The sequence below is a fragment of the Catharus ustulatus genome, chromosome 1, assembly GCF_009819885.2.
Source record: "Catharus ustulatus isolate bCatUst1 chromosome 1, bCatUst1.pri.v2, whole genome shotgun sequence".
Lineage (NCBI taxonomy): Eukaryota > Metazoa > Chordata > Aves > Passeriformes > Turdidae > Catharus > Catharus ustulatus.
In genome coordinates, this window is record NC_046221.1 from 151,797,219 (window position 1) to 151,818,216 (window position 20,998).

Sequence of the window (20,998 nt, forward strand, 5' to 3'; positions counted from 1 at the left end):
ACAGCACCTACCACCCTGACAACACAGCTAGAAACAATACAAAGGCTCTGCAAGATGCACAGCCTTGAGGGGCAAGACCAAGAGAGGAGAAACACGTCTCTTAGGTCTTGGTGAGAGGTGTCCCCCTCCCATAGATCTTTGCAGGTGGATGTTAATCCCTTAAGTTCTATTGGTTGATATTGTTGATCTCACCCCAGTTCAGCCCCTGTTTACCATATATGTACCTTCCCTAGAATGTTCTTCCCTCTCCATTGGCTCAGTTTTGCCACTCCACCCCGCTACCCCATTGGTTCTCCCTGTTGGCTGCCCCTCCTCTGCACCACTTTCACCTATTCCCATTGGCCCTTGCCCCTCAGATCCACCTCCCTATTTAATCCTGTGCCCTCAACCCCTGCATTGTTTTATCCCTGGCCCCTTTTCAAGGCAGTAGATGCGTTTTGGAGCTCCATACAGACAGCCATCCTTTGCCTCTTTCCTCAGCTAGTTTTTACCAAGTGTGCTCTGGGCTCTGAAGGCACAGGTCACTGTCAGAGAAACTCACTGAAGCACACTGCTTCAGAGAAATCTCACAGAGATCACACAGTTTGTCTTGTAGCTTAGGTGCTCTCAAGGTAGCAAGGACTTGCTAACACACATGAAGAAGAGGGTCAACCATTTCCCGTCTCCCTTAAAGTACATTGTGTCCTTCCTTCCTTCCTTGAAGAGAAGAACAATATTTCTGTGTGAATTTTTTTCATGTTTCCTGGGCACAGTAACACAATAGGGATTATCAACCGTGTTAAAAAACCTGAGGTCATCCAAACTTCACAGAGCTGCTTATTAAATAGAGAGAATAGCAGAGAAAGCAATTGTATATTATCTATAGGACACAGCAACACAGCAGATTTTTTTCAGTGTTCTATTTTCAATAAAACAATACTTTTAAAATTAGTCTGCTAGAAATACATGAAGCTCCTAAACCAGCATCCTCTCTTTTCCAACCTCTGTCTCAGTTCTTCCTGGATGTCCCAGGATATGAGTCAAGAATGACACTTGAAGACAAGGGAAGTCTGCAGCAGCCCACAAGCCTATTGTCTCATCATATGTAAATGCATTACCTGAATACACCATCATCCTTGGCATAAAACCTGCTTGTTGATCCTGACTCTTCTTTATTTAATATTCTTTACTTTTATTGTATTTTATTCCTACATAAAATCTGAAAATTCATGGATTCTTTTAGTATACTCGTGTACAAATTCAAAGCCAGAGTTTGTGAGTAGGTCCTTAGCAGATTATAAGATTTCTTTCACCATTTTACACATGATAAAATATTAAATTGATTTATTGTAAGAATATATTGCTACAAGAGTTAATCTTGAAATCATGGCTCATCAACCAGGGGACAAATTAGCCATCTAATGTACTCTGGGCTTCATCTTCTGTGACACCCTGGAAAATATTTTATGGTGAATTTTAATGCCCTCCTTAGGTCAATTTTGAGCTGCAATTTGTCATGCATCCTTAATTTAAAAGTCTAAACAAGACCTGATATTAATTATTGGTTCATAGTAGCTTAACATTTTATAAAGCTGCACTAATATTCCTGTTCCTATTCTCTACCTACAAGTATCTGGCTTCTGAGTATTTGGTACTTCGGGCTTATTTTATTTCATGCATTGAATTTGCACTTACTAGGAAAAATACTACAATATAAAACATGAGATTATGGTACTAATTTTTAACCTTCTGTGTGGTATTTGACACACACAGAGATTTTCTCAGCTCTAGAAATCAAGTCAATGTTGTCTCAGACCAGCAACCACAGCTAATGTTTTCAAAGCTGGCAGAAGCTGCACTCTTTTTTATATTGTTAGATAAAACTTATCTGATTTTTAGACACATAAAAACCCCAATAAGATCCCAGCTGAAATCAATGAAGTGTAATTATTATTTCTAATTAGGAACAGTCTGTATTGACTCTCGTGTTAGTGTTTTGACATACCTCTTTTACCATTTTAGCCCAGACACTCCCATTAAACAGCTTGTTACATTAGCAAAGTAATTCCTAAATTTGATATTAATATCTCACAGCAATGGCTGTGGCACAAAAGGACCCCATAACACAGGTGATACATTAACTGCAACCAATATCTCAGGGAGCAGATTTTTAAGAACCTAAGAATTTACTGGGTGGATAAAAATAAAGCAGTGTAACATGAGTCTAAAAACTTGTCTTACATACTAAAAAAATTTGAGAATGTTGTAATTCCAGAGCTCATCAATAGCTTTGCAAACGCTGATAAACAAAAGAAAGAGGAGGAGGACTATTGTCAAAGATTTTCCTTTAGAAAATTGTCTTGAGGGCACAGTGGGAGAGGTGAAGATTCTTTCTTGTCAAGCAGCTAAAAGGCAGAGGTTTTCCCTTCAATCCAATGAACTTCTTGCCCTTTCCTGCCACCCTGCTCCTCCTTCCTGCAGGGGCATCAAAACGAAGGCTGCAAATGCAGTGCTGAGCTCCCAGCCCTGTGAGCAGAGTGGCTCTGGCCAGTGATACTACAAGGGAAGGCGAGGGGAGGAGGAGCAGGCAGGGAAGAGATAACCTTCCTCGCCCTTCATCCGAACGCCGGTTTGAAGGAGCTGCCTGCATCCTGCGCTGGAATGAGGGCTGTGGTTTAGCCTGCCCCACTTTGGGAGCCGCCGGGGTTTGTTTCCCTGGCAGCAGCAATGCAGGCGGGCCAGTCCGGCTGGCCTCAGCAGGCAGCCCCAGCTGGAGCAGCGTGCGGCTCGCGGTGCTGCGCTGGACTTTCATATCCAGAGCTGAAATAACAAACTCGGTTCATGCAGGGGGCAGAGCTTTGGACTCATCTCTGCTTGAGAGGCCTGGTTATTTATTAATTATATTTAAAGTTTTATAACAGCTTAAAAGGAATGCGAGCCAGAGGCAACACTTCCAGTGAAGCCTCCCTTGTGCAATGCTTGTGTAATTCTCTTGGTTTAGTGCTGGTTTGAGCAGCTACGATAGGCTCCAGACTGCTCCTTTCTCTAATGCCTCCACTGGCCCTGGCTGATTTCTAAATCCTTTGACATGGGAATGTTCTGACAGACAGACCCCCCAAAAGCACTACTGTGCTCTGAAACATGGGAGTCCAGCAGGAAGACCAATAGAGAATCTTTCCCAATCCTTTTCTAAGGAAAATCTGAAAGATTCCTGTCTTTTGATACCCTCTTGGTGAGACACTTTCCTTCTCCTTAATGCCATAATGACATGAGTGTGGTTGATAAGACTGCAGGATCCAAATTTCTGATAAAGAGCCTGACAAAATTAGAGTATCAGGGAGTGGCGTAAGTGAACATGTCCGGGTGAGTTCAGAATTGAGGTATACTGGCTTGTTGAGTTGGGAAACACTTTGATAAATATATTTATGATTTCCCACTACCTTTTCCTTAATGCAAAGCAACCATTTATTCAGTAGTAGGCAATTCTGAAGTAGAAATTCCCTGGTGTGAGTGGTTTGACTTCAAAACACTGGCAACAGGAGAAATTGATTTTGGCTGAGCCTATTTGGGGCATGGATAACTAAGGACCGGACTCTGCCGAAGGACTGCTTGTAAAGGTACCTGGTATTAATCACTCCGGTGAGCCTATTCCGGGTTTCCTTTGGCATCCTGGGACCTGCCCCATTCCAGGCAGCCACTGCCATCTACAGCCATCTGCTGGCTCATCCCTGCATCCTGAATGTTCTGCACAAGCTCCTGCAAGGCATAAGGATAAGATGGGGTTGTCACTACTTCATACCATCAATCTCTTAAACAAATATCAGCTATTTAATCTGAGCATAGCTTCTCGTTCTGAAGAGATCTGTTGAGAACTTTTTACTGCCTTTGTGTTTTTAATCATTTTACCTGAGCCAAGTTTCTTTCAGACACTCAGCACATCTTAGCTAATGAAAACATTGCAGTTTTGCATGGCAGATGAGTATAATTATACCCATTTTGCAGCAGAGAGTACTGAGAATTAAGCCAGGTGAAGCTCCAAGGTCTCTCTGAAGCATCATTGGTAGGGGCCCTCATCTGACCATTCCTGCCTGCACAGTTTGATACTTGCTGGTGTTCCTTCACATGCTGACCCCAAGGAAGGAGACAGGAAAATATGATCTGCAGCACTTTGTTAAAACATACATGAGAAATACCTGGAAATCTTTTCACCCTCTGTCCTTCCCTGCTGCTGAATTTAGCTTTGCAGAGTGCAAGCAGGGAAAGGCAGGTCTGAAAAAACACAATGCAAATTCAATGTATTGCAGATGAGCTGCAGGTCGTGCTTTGATTTACCAAATTTGCATAGCCAGTATTAGCTATATCCTAATGTACTTAAAAATATGTTAATCAATTAAGAAGTGCTTAGAAAATGATATGCAAACTAAATAAAATAAGGCAGTGGAAGGTATGCTTAAGGAAGTGGCTCCTGAGAGGTTTCTTCAGCTCGATGTCTGTGGAGAAGATGCCACCCCATTTCAGCAAGGCCTTATCAAGATAAGCTACTAAGTGACTACTTTGATTTTAGCAATAAACAATATTATCTGTGTTTCTTTATTTCTTTTAAATTAACATGCAACTTTCTGTACTAGTTGCAGGTTTCCTAAACAAACACAGCAAAGGTAACAAATATTAATTGAACCCACTAACCACAATGTAATGTGATAATCAACAGCTTTTGTTATTTCCATTCTTGTTTTGCTGACTGTGCCATTTCTTCCCTATTCCCCTGTTTAGTGCATTAATCCTTCAGTTACCCTGCTGATTTATTATTTTCCTGGGAAACAAAATCTTCTTGGCCCATTGTGCATCTCTTCACATCTGACCTTTGGTGCTATTCAAATGAACAGAGACAGAGCACTTGATTCAAGAGCTCTTGATGTTTACATCTGTTACGAAAAACAAAGCAGATGAACAAAGTGACTGTGGTGGCAATAAGGGAATAAATAGCTCTGATTTGAGTCTTTCTGCACATCTTGGATGATCCTCTCCTCTCTGATGTATTTGTTGCCCTTGACACTACTGTTAAATGTGTGTCCTTTGATACCTTGTAGCACTGGGCATAAGGATTTTTCTATGCTCTTTTTTGTTTCAGACTTTTCCTCAAGCATCTTTCCCCAAAGCTTTTCCTCCCACCTCAAGGTGTAGTCTTCTCAAAAGGTATTGCTTCCCCCCATCCTCAGTCTTCTGTCCTTGGCTGACCTCTCCTGCTGATGTGTATGTAATTATTACCTCTATCCAATACCCTTAAAATACTTATCTACTGTTCATCTTCCACACATCGGTTTCGCATCTCACTGCCTCTGTAGTGCTACATCCTGACAGACAGCTTGCTACCAAGCTCCCTGAGATCCAAAAAAGGAACTCATTAAAAAACAAACCCAACAACACAACTTTCCTTAGGTCTCTGGCCAGCAGCCAGCGTGTGTGTCAATTTAAATGTCTTTGATATTTAAATTTAGCTCCCTCTTGCTGCTGATACCATTTGGCAGAAGGTGTGCTTACAATATTATTCCCAAAGCTATTCATCACATATCACTGCACTACACTCAAAACTTCTCAGGAATTCACATTTCTGAATAACAAAAATATAAGAATGAGTAAATTATCAATGCTATCCTAATTGGCTAACGGGATGATTTTCTTGTTTTCACTCTCTTCTTTCTGCTCTCTGTATGTTTGTATGCTGTACCAAATCTTCTTGCCAAGGAATGTCTTTAATTGTTCATGACATAGCTTAAAGTGTCTTGGAAAATTAATATGTATTTTTACAAGTTTGGGCTTTTTAAATAGAATTGCAAGGCACTAAAAAAGAGGTTTTGTAATGGTACAGTATAGAGCTTCAATGCTGATATGTGGTATCAGAGGCAAATGTATTATCTGACTGAGAACATTGTACTTCTAGGTCCCAGGTTTGACATAGTTGTGCAAGGTAGTGCAGATCAGACTAGAGCTTTTCACACGTTGAATGTCTTGGTTTAGCAAGGGAAAGGAGATAAGTTGCTTCGCAGCTAGACTCAGAAGGATCCTTCAATTATATCAGTTCATGGTTTCTTTCAGAAAACTTCAACACTTCAGAGTTGAAGAAGAATTACCTTCAGAATTATCTATTTCTTAACTTATGAATTCTTCATTGAGGTTCCTAGTTTCTTTTGTGAGAGGGACTGATGAGTACTCTGGGTTTATTAGTATTCAAATCTGTAAATTTTTAAAGAATTATAGAATGAAGTTACAAAACTAGGATTCAAGTGATTCTATGTCATTATAGGTGGTTTTGACTAAAATATAGGTACTATTAGTTGTAATAAATCAGTAAATACATTTTTTTAAATGAGAAAATTAGTGAGAGTTACTTAGACGTTGCCATAACCCGAGAATACTAACATCTATATCTTTACAGGACACAGATACTTTGAATGTAGACAGAAACCCCAGATTCAGGGGACAATTTTTTTGTTCATTTAGATGAACGATCAAGCCCTGGCTATCCTTTGAAAGGGCTGTTGACCTTCATCCTACTTTTCTTCCTAAGAGGGCAATTGCAACTCAGTAACTGCAGAATCAGAACCCCAAATGCAAATGGTTAGAAAGCAGGAAATAAAGTAAAGCTCCCATGGATAAAATCTTGTAAATAGATAATCATCTTTCATAGATAACTGGAAAAACCTCCCCTTCTGTCTTGTCACTTAGCCCTTTTTTTTTTGTGAAACCCTTCTCATTAAGCTGCAGAGAAGATCTGCTCCTTTTAGCTCCTTAGAACCATCCAGCAAAGATTTTAGGGGGAGATACTTCAACATGCAAGTTATACTGATTTTAGTAGTAAATTAGGCAGATATAAAAATTCATTGGTTCTTACAGCATCAGCTTGAGTGCAGTATTTATCTATGTTATCCATGTGTTTATCTAAGTTATCTATGGCTTATTCTGTATTGCATCTTTTTCTTACACAGCTTTTCTTCACAATATGATAAAAAGCCTATTAAATTGAGTGGAGACTGTGTTGTTGCCTCTGTCGCTCAGCTGGAGAGTTTTTCTCCTGATGCTTTAAAAGCTCTGCAAAAATACAAGCAGGAAAATTTTGGTGTGAGAAAACTGCTTGACATTAATTATTGAATGCATATTAATATTCATAAGGAACCTAATTAGCTGGGAAAGTCAGAGTGATCTTATTTGCTGATTAGCAGAGAAAACACTGACATATTTTTCCTAAATTAACCTTGTTGACTAAAATTTGTGTCAATGAGCAAGTGCAAGGTTAAGAACAAGAGGATAATCATCCTGGTGAGATAATAACTGCTGAAGAAAACTGATGCAACAATGATTTTTCAGCAGGTAAGGAATCTAAAGTCATATGATAATTCAGTTTGGAAGGACCTCTGGAGGTAGGTTTGTCCAACTCCCCCAGCAAACCCATGCCAAATTCAAAGTTACCTTCTCCAGTGCCTGGAGGGGACACTGCAGTGTTTACAAAACACAATTCAGGAAATGCTTGAGCAAGGCAGATAGATGTAATTAGGTATAAAAGACAAAGTTAAGGGTGGTTCTTTGCAGTTTCATCCAAGGAAAAATGTTTTTTTGAAGTCATCAAGCTGTCCTGTTCAGCTAGGCAGTATTAAAAGTAAGCAAGATAAAATGCTGAAACCCTTTTTAAAATGAGTGGTTTCATTCTGATCATAAGGGAAGGGAAGGTCTCACAAGTGTTGCTAAAATAGAATGATTCAGGACAGCCACGAATGTGCTAAGTAGCAGCTAGGCCTTATCTAATAATTTGTTTATGATGTATTTACTCTCCTCTGGCTCACTTAGGGACCACTGCAGAAGTGGCTCACAGGAGACAGCTGCCTCAGACTGCTGGTGGTGAGGCACAGATGTGTAGGAGGAGCAGCCAGGCTGTACCAGTGTGGTTCTGAGAGCTGGCTGGGCTGAGCAGCAGCGCTGTGGGCACAAACACCCCTGTGGAGTGAAGTGCAGCACTTCTGCTTGCCTCCTGGCCCATACTTACACTGCTCTCCATCACAGTTATTAAAGTCAGGCAGTATCACTGCATTCCCACTCCTAGGAAGGGTCATTGCCTAGGGATTTTATCCAGGAAGCATTCAACCTTGTTGCAGCTCTGCCCACTGCTGTTTACATGACTCATGTTGAGGGTAAGAACCAAAGGCAAGTGAAGCTCTTGTGGGAGCTGACGTTGCTCAGCAGGGCTCTATCATCTTCAGACAATTTTCTTTGCCTCTATATAGCAAGAAAAGGCTACCTCAGCTGTTATGATGGAAAAAAGGTACTCAATACTTCTAGGAACTTTAAAAACTGGATTTTAATTCTACTATTTCCACACTGAGAATGTTGCTATTTTTGCAGCTGAGACTGGGGTAGTTTGACAGTTGGGGAAAAAAATTGTAAAGATTCTTATGGAACAAGTTTCATTTTTCCCTATAACCTGTACAAAATTACTCAAAATTTTAAAAGTTATGAATCTTACTTAATCACGTGAAACTTTGTAGATGTCTGATTTCTTCTTACATTTTCTTCTTGTTTTTCTCCCTAATGTTTGCTTTCTGTTTTGAACCACAGCCTTACTGACTGTGCATGTTTCATTATTTGGGTCTGATGCATTGGTGATGAAATTTTTAGGATTTGCCAGCTATTCTATTGTCTCATGAAGTGTTGTAACACTTGCTTTAATTTTTTACCTAAGGATTAAAAAGATTGCTAGTCAGAAAAGCAAGTAAAAGTCTGATTAAAAGGTTGTCTTTCCAGTGGTAGCTTTTAGATTCATGTAAGAGCCGAAGACTGAATTTTTTGATCTTTGTGATATGTTTACCAAAGTGTACAATGATTATTTTGGTAATTTGACCTCTTCAACTTAAGTTTTATCAAAAGACAGTGGGTGCAAAGGAAATATTCAGAATAATATTAATTTGTGATTACAAAATTCCTGAGATAAGCTCAAATAGTGTTTTTGCCATGCTGTTTTAAATTTAAAGCATCAGAAATTCCCAACTATCTCCCTGAGAAGATCAGCACAACAGACTCTCCGTTCCAACTGTTTTCAAATACACGGGAATGTGCACACCCAGAATTAAGGAAGATAAATTCAGAAAGGTTTAAATGGTTGAAAAAAGACAGGCTGTGGTATAGCCTGAAAGCTGTGAACATGAACAGCAGAAAGGCAGAGGAAACACTTATGGATGTGACCTTGAGGGGAAGCTGAGAGTTAGTCTCCCTGGGACCAAGCCCAGGAGTCACACAGGCAATGAAACATCCCACCAGAGTTTGCTGATTCTGCCTGTGTAGAAATAGGATCTATGCACATTGTTTGCAAATAAACAAGATTATACTGAGAGCATATCCAATTTATATCAACAATTTTTTATTCCAGTAGAAAAAAAAATATTTGCAAGGCCTTGCAGTTTGATGATGTACTTGAGTGGGAAGAGTAATACTGGCCAATAGCATTTCAAATACAAAACTCTTCAATGAATCTTGAAAGGCTTTGAAGAGTTTACTTTTCATCAGCATTTTGCTCTGGGGTAGGTCACAAAGTAAACTAAAACATCACATTACATTTCTAGTTTTTCTTCAGTACTGAAGAACAATGTGTGTGATTCTGCTGTATAAAACAAGACTAAAAGGAGAATTGCAAATCAACAGAAAATCTGACTTGGACCAGAAATCTCAAACATGTTTGATACTGCTACAGCAAAGGCAGGACTTCACATAATGGAACTTTCTACAGAGCTAGTTGGAAATGCAAAAGAAAATGTTAGAAAAAATTTAGAATTCTTGGCAAAAAGGAATACTTGACATTTGTGAGATAATTAAAGATTTTTTTTCTTTTTTTGAGGAAAATATATATTTGTATGGTTTATTTTAGATGGAAAAATTCAAACAGTGAGAAGGTAACAAAATAAAACATCAATTCACTTCAGGAAAAAAAAGGAGTGATACCAAGTTTTCATAGATGACAATAAATCAGATTAAAACAGAATTTTCTCCTGAAGCTGCAGATTCACCTTTAGGTCCTTGACACATACACAGTGACAGATTAAATCTGGTTGGCTGAAATTGTTCTGACTCTGGCTACCCACCAAACCTTTAAGGCACAGCTAATGCCAGAGTGTTTTAAGTCAAAAATCCAAAATTGGACTGACCCTAAATACAACTTGCCTTATCACAGTACTTATTCCATGGAAGGGTGAGGCACATACATGGGGTGGGCTGAATGTGCCATCAATTTTAATCTACCATCACATTTTGTTTAAAGTACAGTTCTGCTGCTGCCAGAGAAGAGGAAACTTCAGCCAAAAAATATCATTGGACAAGACAAACTTGAGCAAAAATGTTCAGTCTGATCTGTGAGAAAAAAAAAAAAACCATACTGAAAGCCAGAGAAACTGAAGTTTTGTGGGTGAGATCAGTTCTATTAAAGGTATTAGCTGATTTTTAAATACTTAGCTCATCAACTCTATTTGGGAACAGGATGCAGAGGAGACAAAAAATACCCTTATTCATGTAGCCAGCTCTTTTTCTTTATAGCACAGTAGCACGAATATGCCTCAAACCACTTCGACCTTAGCTAATGACTTCTTTCACAGTAGAACTGCCCACTAATTCAAATGCTCCTTGCATGGTCTGCTTGTCATAACAATCCTTGCATGGTTTTGAATGTGAAATCAGGACTTCTCTGGGATCTTCTCTTTGGATCTGGCTCCAAATAACAAGAATGCCTTCTGGCATCCCACACAGAGAAAGTTAATGGACCTCACTTGACACAATTCTAATGAACATGTTTTGTCTTCCTTACTCCCAGTGAAGTCCCAGCACTGTTTTCTCAGACCAGATCTCCCAGGAATATTTGAATTGCTATAGCCCATTAGATAATTACAGACCAGGATTCCTCAAATACCAGAACATGGTGGGTGTTCAGGGTTATTTAGGTCTGGCAAGACCAAGGAACAGCCAACACTACAGGGAAAGCTCAGTCAGCAGTACAGAAGGCTGAAAAGGGAGGGTGTCTTGAGCAGCAGGGAGCATTGAGTCCAGTTCCCTGAGGAGTCCTGGTTCCACTGGCTCTTCTGTCAGGGCACCCTGAGCTCATCTGTCAGTCCCTCCTCATGTCTGTGTCTGGCTCTCTGGTAAATAGTGATGAATGAGGCTCATGTCACTGATAATCACTTTTAGCAGAAGCACTTCAGCTTTGGCTGAAGAAACTGTTATCCAGCAAGACATCGCTTGCTTTCACTCTTGAACCATCCCAGCCACCAGCCAATAGGAACAGAGTTGGCATGCATAACAAAATATTAAAAACAAAAAATAGATTATATCATCTGGTCCAACTGAGTTTTGAAGATCTTGGCTTTGGCAGCCTTGAGTGGGCCCATGAAGTTCAACAAGGCCAAAAGCAAGGTCCCTCACCTGGGTTGGGGCAATCCTCAACATCAACACAGGCTGGAGGCGAAGGGATTGACAGAAGCCCTATGGAGAAGCACTTGGGTATACTGGTAGACAAAAAATTCTCAATGAATTGGCACTATGCACTTGCAGCCCAGAAAGCTAACAGTATCTTGGTGTGTATCAAAGGAAGTGTATCTTGCAGGTTGTGACAGAGGAGGGGTTTTTTTGCCTCCACTTTGGTGAGGTTCCACCTCCAGTTGCATTCCATGTCTGGATGTACAAGAAAGTACAAGACATGAAACTGTTGGAACTGGTCAGGAAGAGGGCGGCAAGGGTGGTCAAGGGGCTGGAGCACCTCTGCTGTGAAGAAAGGCTGAGAAAGTTGAGATTATTCAGCCTAAAGAAGACTCTGAGGAGACCTCACTACAACATTTGCATACTTAAAAGGAGGCTTATATGGAAAAGAGATATGGGCTTTTTACTAGGAGTGTAGTGACAGGACAAAAGGCAAGGGTAAATTTAGATTAAACATAAGGAAGGTGAAAAAGGGTAAATTTAGATTAGGCATAAGGAAGAAATTACAGTGATGGTGAGATGCTGGAACAAGTTATCCAGAAGAACTGTGGATGCTCCATCACTGGAAGTGTTTAAAGTCAGTTTGGATGGGGCTTTGATGAACCTGACCCAGGGCAAGATGAGATGTTGGACTAGATGATCTTTCAAAGTCCCTTACAACCCAAACCATTTTATGATTCGTCACATCAAAACTCAGACTGTTGAACTAAAGAAAAAAAGGAAAGGTTGCTGTAGATGATAAAACAGAAGAGACCTCCTTTTCTAGGCTCTTCTTTGTCCCTCTGTGTTGCAAAGAACTGTTTTAAGGTCACTGAAAGAATCACCTTCAAAGGAGAAATATTGGCAAAACCAGGTTTAATATAAGAGCAAAAGCATGACAAAGTTTGTTGGCAAGTTTTCACTCTTTTACTTACCAGGTGGTTAAAGCACACAGAGAAACAGCAAACAAAAATCCAAAATCAATCAATCAATCCAAACCGAAATAAACCCAAACCTATCTATATACAGGCTGAGGGAGGGGTGGGGGTGGTGAGAAAAGGATAGGGAAGGGTAAGGATTAAAAGGAATATGGAAGACCTTTCTGTCCCCACACTAAACAGAGCCTGGATTTGATCAACAGGTAATGCCTAAGGGCCCAACAGCATTTAATCTTAAGAGCAGTTAACCTTAACAGCATTTAGCACTTAACCTTAACAGCACTTAACATCACTTAATCGATAAGTCAAACAACTTGACAAAGGATTCATATAAAATTTATGATACCACAACAGTAACTTTCTTACCAGCCTCACTTTCTTACAAATCTGAAGTACTTAAGAATCTAGGAGAGATTCTGAGTACATTTGCTATAGCATATTCACACTTGCATGCACACAGACATGAAGAAGTGTGTGCTAGGTGAAAAATTCCCCTTGAATTCAGTGAATTACCATGTCTGCCTTTGCATCTTCTCAAGGGGTGGAGCTTTAAGGTGTAGGGTATCAGCCACATCATTCAGCTGTCCACCGAGCTTAGCAAACTTCAATTTTAGCAAACTTTAGTGTTTGCTGGCTCTTAGAGGTCCCACTCAGAGGGATTTTGCTGTTTGCAGCTGCTACAGTCCAGGAGAGCTCCAAGGGTCTCACTTTGAATTGCTGTATAGAGGGTTGCAAGAGAGCTGGCTTTAGCCAGAGAAATTTTCCATCCTGGCTGCAATTTGGATCAGTAGCTTTCTTTGAAAGTTTGATAATGAAAATATTGTTGCTCTTGGATTGTTATTCAGGGAAGAAAAATAAATTTCCAATGCTGTTTGTTAAAAAAGCAGGAGCTCATTAGACAGCACTAGTCCCTGGGAGCAGACTGTGCTTCTGACAAGCTCAGGAGCTGAGCACAGGTGCTGCTCATCAAGGTCAAGGTCTAAGGAACCTTTCTCAGATGATGGTGAGACTGTGGGGGAGAAAGTGGGATGCACCACCACACTGATGCAGTTGCTTCAGACACTTCAGCATTGCTTTTTTTTTTTTTTTTTTTTTAATTTTCTTGCAGTCAGTATTTTTGGGAATTCTCTGTACAAGCTCAGCTCAGGTACTTGCTCACGGAAGAAGCAGTCCCTCCCCTTTCCCAATCATTCCACTGGTAGAGTAATATTCACCTTCCTTTCATTACGTCAGCTATCAAGAAGTAACAAACTAATTTTTCCCTCTGCAAGGCAGAGCTGCATACTGCTTTAAAGTTTTCAGCTAGCATTTTCAAACAGAGTGTTGTAACACTTACATGGTAGTCTGCTTTTACCAGCAAAACTGACATCTACAGTTGGCTCTGCTACAGTCAAGTACTTTGGTTTTGTGTTTGGGATTTTTCCTAATATTTCATTTAATTAGCTTCCCTTGGTGTTTTATACATGCTCACAGAAGTGCAAAGAGAACTACCTCGCTCATTAGCTCTACTTTCCTCACGTGGTTTCCCAGCTGATAAATAGCTGGTTTTGAAACCACATGAGAATACAAATTCATAGAATTGAGTTCCAGGAGGGGACACAGTAATTTAAACTGTCACATGTAATACAAACCATCTTATGTCAACCAGTTACCTCTGTATTTAACCCAATTACTTGTGTTGAACAAAAACATAGCTTGTGGGTGACTAAAATATGTACATGACACCTGATTTACAGACGTAAAATCATGTCTCTATCATCTCACCAGAAATCGGTTCTGGGCATTAATCACACTCAGCACTAAATATTTGGGTCTTATTCTTAATTTGAATGACTCTGGATCTGTTGGCAGCCACTGCTTTTGAGCCACTGCTGTTTGATTGAGAAACCCATTGGCACACAGAACTTCATTTCCAGAGGTGTTTCTCTGCCACAATCCAGTCACTTCCCAGTCATTTATTTGACAATTTCAACACAATCAATATCTTAAATATTGTAGTGAAAGGCATTTTCTCGAGTCTAAGAAATCAGATATAGACCTCTTTTTATCTTTTTTCCCCCATTTTTAAGGCTGATTTTTGCCCTTGAGAACACAAATTCCCACAGGCCATTCTGGCATCATCAGCAGCAATACCATATACAGAAGTGAAGTAATTTTACTTTTCCTATTTGCTGTGCTCATTTACACATGCAAAAATTACTGCTTTAATACCTCTTGCTACAGCACTTTCATGGATATGCACGTTTAGTGAATTTCACAGTTGCTGCTTTCCAAACCAGTTCCTCATTTTGTATTGACTACAGTTTCAAGAGAGCTTTGAAAATCTGTGATGCTAAAAATATATACAAGGTGAGTTGATCATCAAGTACCTGTAAGTTTTGCAAAAAATGCTGCATCAACCAGTTAAAATAAAACTGAAAAAGCAGAAAAAGCTAGATGGAGAAGCCCAAATAAATCAAAATTAGTGGTGAAGTTTAAAGTAAGTTAAATTTCTCTCCTGAAATCCTTCCATCTAGCTTTGGCCCGTTTCTGTCACAAACTAGCGGACATGGCAGAAGTGCAGCTGCAGGACTGATGAGTTCTGCTGTGTAATTTAGCAAAAGTCCACAAGAGGGGGGTACCAGCCACAAGCACAGCCTGCTCTGGAAGTGGGATCTGCATGGGTAGGTCTGCACAGCGTTTTGCAGTAAGGTTTCACTTGCATGGCAGCATTTCTGGGGACCCTTTGGAGATGAACACCCCAGTGTGGTTTTTTCTTAGATGGCTCGACCTCTGTTGTTTTTAGGATTTCTTAAGTAACTGAAATGGTTTCTATATAAAATAGTTGATAATAACATGTATTGAAGTAAACAATTGAAAATATGCTATCAGTTACTTCAGCTTTTGAGATAATAGAAAACAAAGTCTGGTTCAAGAAATAAATACAGCAGCACCTAATAAAAGAATTTGTTGCCATGCCTTTATAGGAAAGGTAAAATCCCCAGATATCCCTTTTTTACAGAGTCAAAACTACAAATCTCACTTAGGCGAGCAGTACTTAAATCCCCATTTAACCCTTTTTCTTACATTTTGGCCCTAGATACTTTGTGTGGGTTTTTTTTCCAATCTTGAGAGCTTGAAACACGAAAGTCTAAAGCGCAAGTCTTATAAAATTGTAGATGTTTAGCTTTAGATGTTGATTTGCAATGCAGCTCCATTATCTTTTTGTCAATGCTGAATGCTGTGTAGAGAAGTATTTTCTGTAATCAGGACACTGTGACAGCTTTTTGCCTGAAGAAACAAAAGCATAACCTGAGGATTCTGACATATCCAAACAATACAGCATTAATTTCTCCAGCCTTGAAAGCTGAAAGCAACAAGTGTTCTTCAAAATCAGTTTCAGCTAAGAAGACTTAGGTGACCTTCAAGTAAATGTGTGTAATTTCAGGTAAATTTAGTGTTTATGTTTCTTGATGTTTACATTTCCCCTGAAATGCATTTGTACTCTTCATGCACTCCTTTCTCCTTTTGAAAGGTGGATGATTGCTGGTTACTTCTGCTGTCATCCTGGAGATTTGAGCACCTGGCAGCTGCTGTAACTTAGATCTATTACAAGAGGGTGAAATGGAAATTCAGTAATTGTAGCTGAAACTCCAGGTCTGGAGGAAAGGGACATGGGCTCTTTTCCCACTAGAGGTGACAATTAGGTCATTACACACAGAGTCCTGTAGGAGGCCGTAAATACTGCTAAAGCACTTCCTACAAGGGTTTAATGTAGGAATATTTATCTACATTTTGACAGTGGGGCTCTGGAGCATCTAAAGAATGACCACACTACCATGGGTAGAGAACTCTTGTAGACAATGCTTATCCCACCATTCTTGCCGTGTACCTGCCAACCTCCATGTTTTCCCCTCACTTTTAGTGACTAAGTCAGGGAAGGGAGATTACCCAATTTAAGTGTGAGTTCTCTTGGCCTTCCACAAGGATGGGTGCTTGTGGCTGGTTATAGTAGGCAGCAGCTCTACAAAGCCCGACTTCTTCAATGGCTACACGGAGAATGTCAATCACCTGTCCTGGACATCACTTGTGAGGGACCAGCTGCTCCTCAGAGGAAGAAAGGAAGCCAGGAATGACCATCAGCAAACCTGGATCTGCTCATCAGCATTCTTGAAAACCAGCCCAATCTTATTTGCAAAAGGACAAAATAGGGAGCCAGGGACCTGCCCTAAGCTAGGGAAAGCAGAATCCATGGGACATGGACTTGGCATTGACAAAAACATGTGGAAGATGCTTGAGCTGGAGCAGAACTAGAGAAGGACATTCAGCAGTGACCATCTAGAGATGAAGAGTAGAGACAGGCAGCAGTTTGGGAAGCTGACTATAATAGCAGGAGTGAAGTGAGCTTAAGCCATGGTTCTGGTAACCGGAGCAAAGAGACTAAGTGAGCTTCATTGGAGGTATAGATTATATTCCTCAGGTGAAGGAACAGCATGTGAGAAGGCAGGGCAGGGCAGGGCAGCCTTCATTCAAGCCAAGTTTGATACAGGTGAGTAAATTTCAGTCACTTTGAGAAAATTATTAAGGTGTGAAAAAATACATGAAAGCCTCATCAGATAAGACAAATAAGTAGCATAAGTGAAGCAGTTGAAATTCCAACACTTAGGAGCATGAAGGTTAGAGGAGAATTCCTAAATGAAAGTCAAAAAACAAATCAGGACATCAGAAGAGAGCAACTCAGCAGTACTGAGGACATCTCTGTGCCACAGAGCAATGGAATTCCCCATCTGACTCATGTTCTCTTCTGACAAGCAAAGAGCTTTAGGACATCTTACCATGGTCAGTGAGCCCAGTAGCTTATTAGTTCTAGCTCTGTATTTGTTATGCATTTTCATTAAAAAATCTTCGGGTTTGGCAGTTGGCTCTTCAATAGTGTTTATCCTGCCTTAAGAGTTTTTGCTTGGGAAATAAAAGTTACCTGAACAAAGTGGCTTCTCTGTTTCACCACCTCATCTGGTCAGGGTGAATCACTGTAGAGATCAGTATCTTCAAGGAGATGAAAGAAGGGATGTTAAGTTCCACTAAATTAGGCTTGGACTTTAGAGGTAAATCCAAAAGTGCATTTTGTTTAGGAGTACTTTTTCCAGTTTTTGAAGATTAAGAAGCAAGTGCACCCCCTAATGAGAAATTTGAGTAGATGCAGAAGAGACTGAAAAGAAACAGGGAAGATGGATCATGGAAAAAATACACATAACAGAGTGGAAGAACTTATCTGCATCTTGAAATTAGGTATTTTCAGAAGGCTTTGTCATATGCTTCTACAGTCTATAGATACAATCTTTAGTTTACAAAGCAAGCAAACAAGCAACCAAAACTCCTGCTAACTGGAATTTGCTAACTGTGTGGATCCTCTGCTTGTTTTGTAGGTCAGACATCTTGCTGCAATGTGCTTCTCTATGGTCTACAATTACAGGCTGTCCTCATTCTTACTGACATTTCCAACCTATAATATTCAGTCATAAATTTCATATCTCTTAAGACACCAAATGATTTGGGCTTTTATTGGCAAGCAGTATTGTTATGAAATCATGTGGAATTTAGTGTGTGGCAATTAATCTTCTTGGGATTCGTAGAATAGAATCATTGAGATTGGAAAATACCTTTAAGTTCATCAAATCCAACCATTAACACACCACTGCCAAGTCCACCACTAAGCCATGTCTCTAGGCACCACATCTACTCTTTTACATACTTCCACATTTGGTGACTACACCACTTCCCTGGGCAGCCTGTTCCAGCCTGACAACCCTTCCCATGAAGAAATTTTTTCCTAATAATCAATCCAAACCTCCCCTAGTAGAACTTGAGACCATTTCCTTTCATCCTGTCACTTGTTACTAGGGAGGAAAGACCAACTCCCATCTAGTTAAAACCTCCTTCCAGGGAGTTGCAAGAGAGCCATAAGGTCTCCCTGGAGCCTTTTTTTCAGGCCAAACTCCCCCAGCTCCCTCATCAGACTTGTGCTCCGCTAAGTTTGCTCAGCAGCAGGATATAATTACTGAAAGCAGAGTTGATGTGGATTCATTCCTTATTTGCTTTTGTTTGTGGTTTTTTTTTTTTTAGAATTTTCTAAGCTCTCTCCCCTGCTCCCTTCTATTTTTCTAGCTTGTCCTTCCTATCTGCCCCCTAGAGCTCACCCATTCTAAATTCCTAGAGCATAGATGCACTGTAGATGTATCATTTGGAATTCCACCTCATAGGAATTCACAAATACGCCCAGTTCTTCTGTTCATAGAGATAGTGCCCCTCTTGCTTCAGCATTGCTGCATACTGAAGATGTGATTGTCTTCTGGATGAACCTGAGCTCCAGCTATGTAGAAACAAACTACAGTAATTTCACGACCATAAGGCACACAGGATTATAAGGCGCACCTCTGGGAGTCAGCAAATTTCACAACTTTGTACATTATATAAGGCGCACTGGACTATACGGCACACTTTTTTTCTGCCGCGAAGATCCGTGCTGCACACAACAAAGTAACTAATTAGTAACGGAATCCCACGATCGTGGAGTTTACTGGCAGGTGCTCAATTTGCAAACATTTTTCACATATTGGCGTAGCCTTTAAATGCAGCCCCAAGCAACCCTCCCCGTGTGCGGGCCCCGGCACTCCCACCTGCCCCCAGCGCCGGCTGGCGAGGCGGGGCTCAGGGCAGCCGCAGCTCACAGTGGTTCAGGGCGGCTCGGCACTGCTGTGGTTCAGGGCGGCTCAGGGCAGCCACAGCTCATGGTGGCTCAGGGCAGCTCGGGGCTGCCGCGGTTCAGGGCGGCTCGGGGCTGCCGCGGCTCGTGGTGGTTTGGGGCTGCCATGGCTTGCAGTGGTTTGCGGCTGCTGTGGCGCGGCCGCGGCACGCACTTCTGGGTTGGCTCAGGGTGGCCGCGGCTCGCGGCTTCTGTGGCAGTCCGCTCCCTCCCTCCCTGCGCCCCCCGGGCGCTCCAGGAGCCACAGGCCGCTCTGGGAGCCTCACGCTCCCCCTGGGCTTTTCCCCCGCGCTGGCGCAGCCCCAATGCTGGTGGGCTCCTGGAGAACCAGCGCAGCCCCGATGCCGGTGGCTTTCCCCCCCACGCCTGGGCTGTTCCGCCGCCGCCAGCTTTCCCCCCATGCCGGCGCTGCCCCGATGCCACCGGGCTCGCCCTGCGCTGGTGCTGCCCCAATGCCGTCGCTGGGCAGGCTCTGCTCGGCTCAGGACTGTTGCGGGCTCGCACTTCCGGGTTGGCAAATTCCCGAACTTTGTCCATATATAAGGTGCACTGGACTATAAGGCGCACTTCCGGGTTCAGACCAAAATCTCAGTCAAAAGGGTGCACCTTGTAGTCGTGAGATTACTGTACTTACAAAGCAGACAATGTAGTGAAGCAGCCTCTGGGGTCCACAAAGAGAATATGTGTGGATTGCATGTGGAGATAAAGCAGTACAGAGGCTGCATTTCTGTTCAGTGCTGTGTAACTGCTCAAAAGGAAAACATTTTTTTAAAATGCCACTGCAATGCTGAAATGATTCTCTACCCTGTCTTCTGGTTCTTCAACCCTTTTTTCCTTTCTCATGATCTGTAGCCTATCTGCTATCTATTAACCCTATTCCTACATCACCATCTTCTCACCATAAGCCTGAAGATTGTAGTGCCTTGTGAAAACATTTTGCTGTCTTCAACAAGGAGCAACTAGGAAAATGTCTGTGAAACATATCATCAAAATCAGAGAAAAACACAAAATACTGTCACAAACTGGTGTGAGGATTGTAATTTTTAAAATAATGAATTAGCCTCTCCCTTTCCATCCTTCAATCCTAGTCATCTGACTTGGGATTATGGATATCATTGGCTGAACACCCACTGACATATAGAGTAGAAAAAGAGGTAAACATGTTGATAGTATAGTAAGAAATCAGCATGTGAAATCTCAGATAAAATGATAGAAAAATTGACACTATAATCCCAGATTTATACGGGAAACAGAACCAAGAAGGGGACAAATGCTTATAGATAGCTGTTGGGGCTGCCAGAGGATATGTAGCCACTGGCTACACCACAGCCTGTGTGCTGCCTGTGTCCCTTAAACCCAAATAACTTTAAATTACTGCCTGGATTCCCCAGGAATTATAGCTTTGCCCCCAGATAGCTAACCTTTTAAGTATTCTGTACTATCTAACTGCAAAGAACATAATAGCTAGTGGCTTTAATTCCCTAATTATGCATTAATAAGAGACAAATTATTTCACAATGTTCCTGCTGCAATAGAGAGAAAATATTGCTAAACATCCCTTGGTACATTTTAAAAATACAATATATCATCAGGACGAACTTTCATGACGTGTTGCATAATATTTTTAACTTCTTAATATAATTCCAGTTCATGCTTTACATATATATTTGATAATGTTTTTGCTGTTATTCAGACAGCTGTTTTTTGATATTCATTAAAATAATTCTGAAAACATTTACAGAGTTCATTGAAAATACCCAGATGCACTGTACTGCTTCTTCTAAAAAATTAATTTAACCACCCATCTTCTCAATAAAATGCCCACATAAAGGACAGCATGTTTTTTTATTCCTTC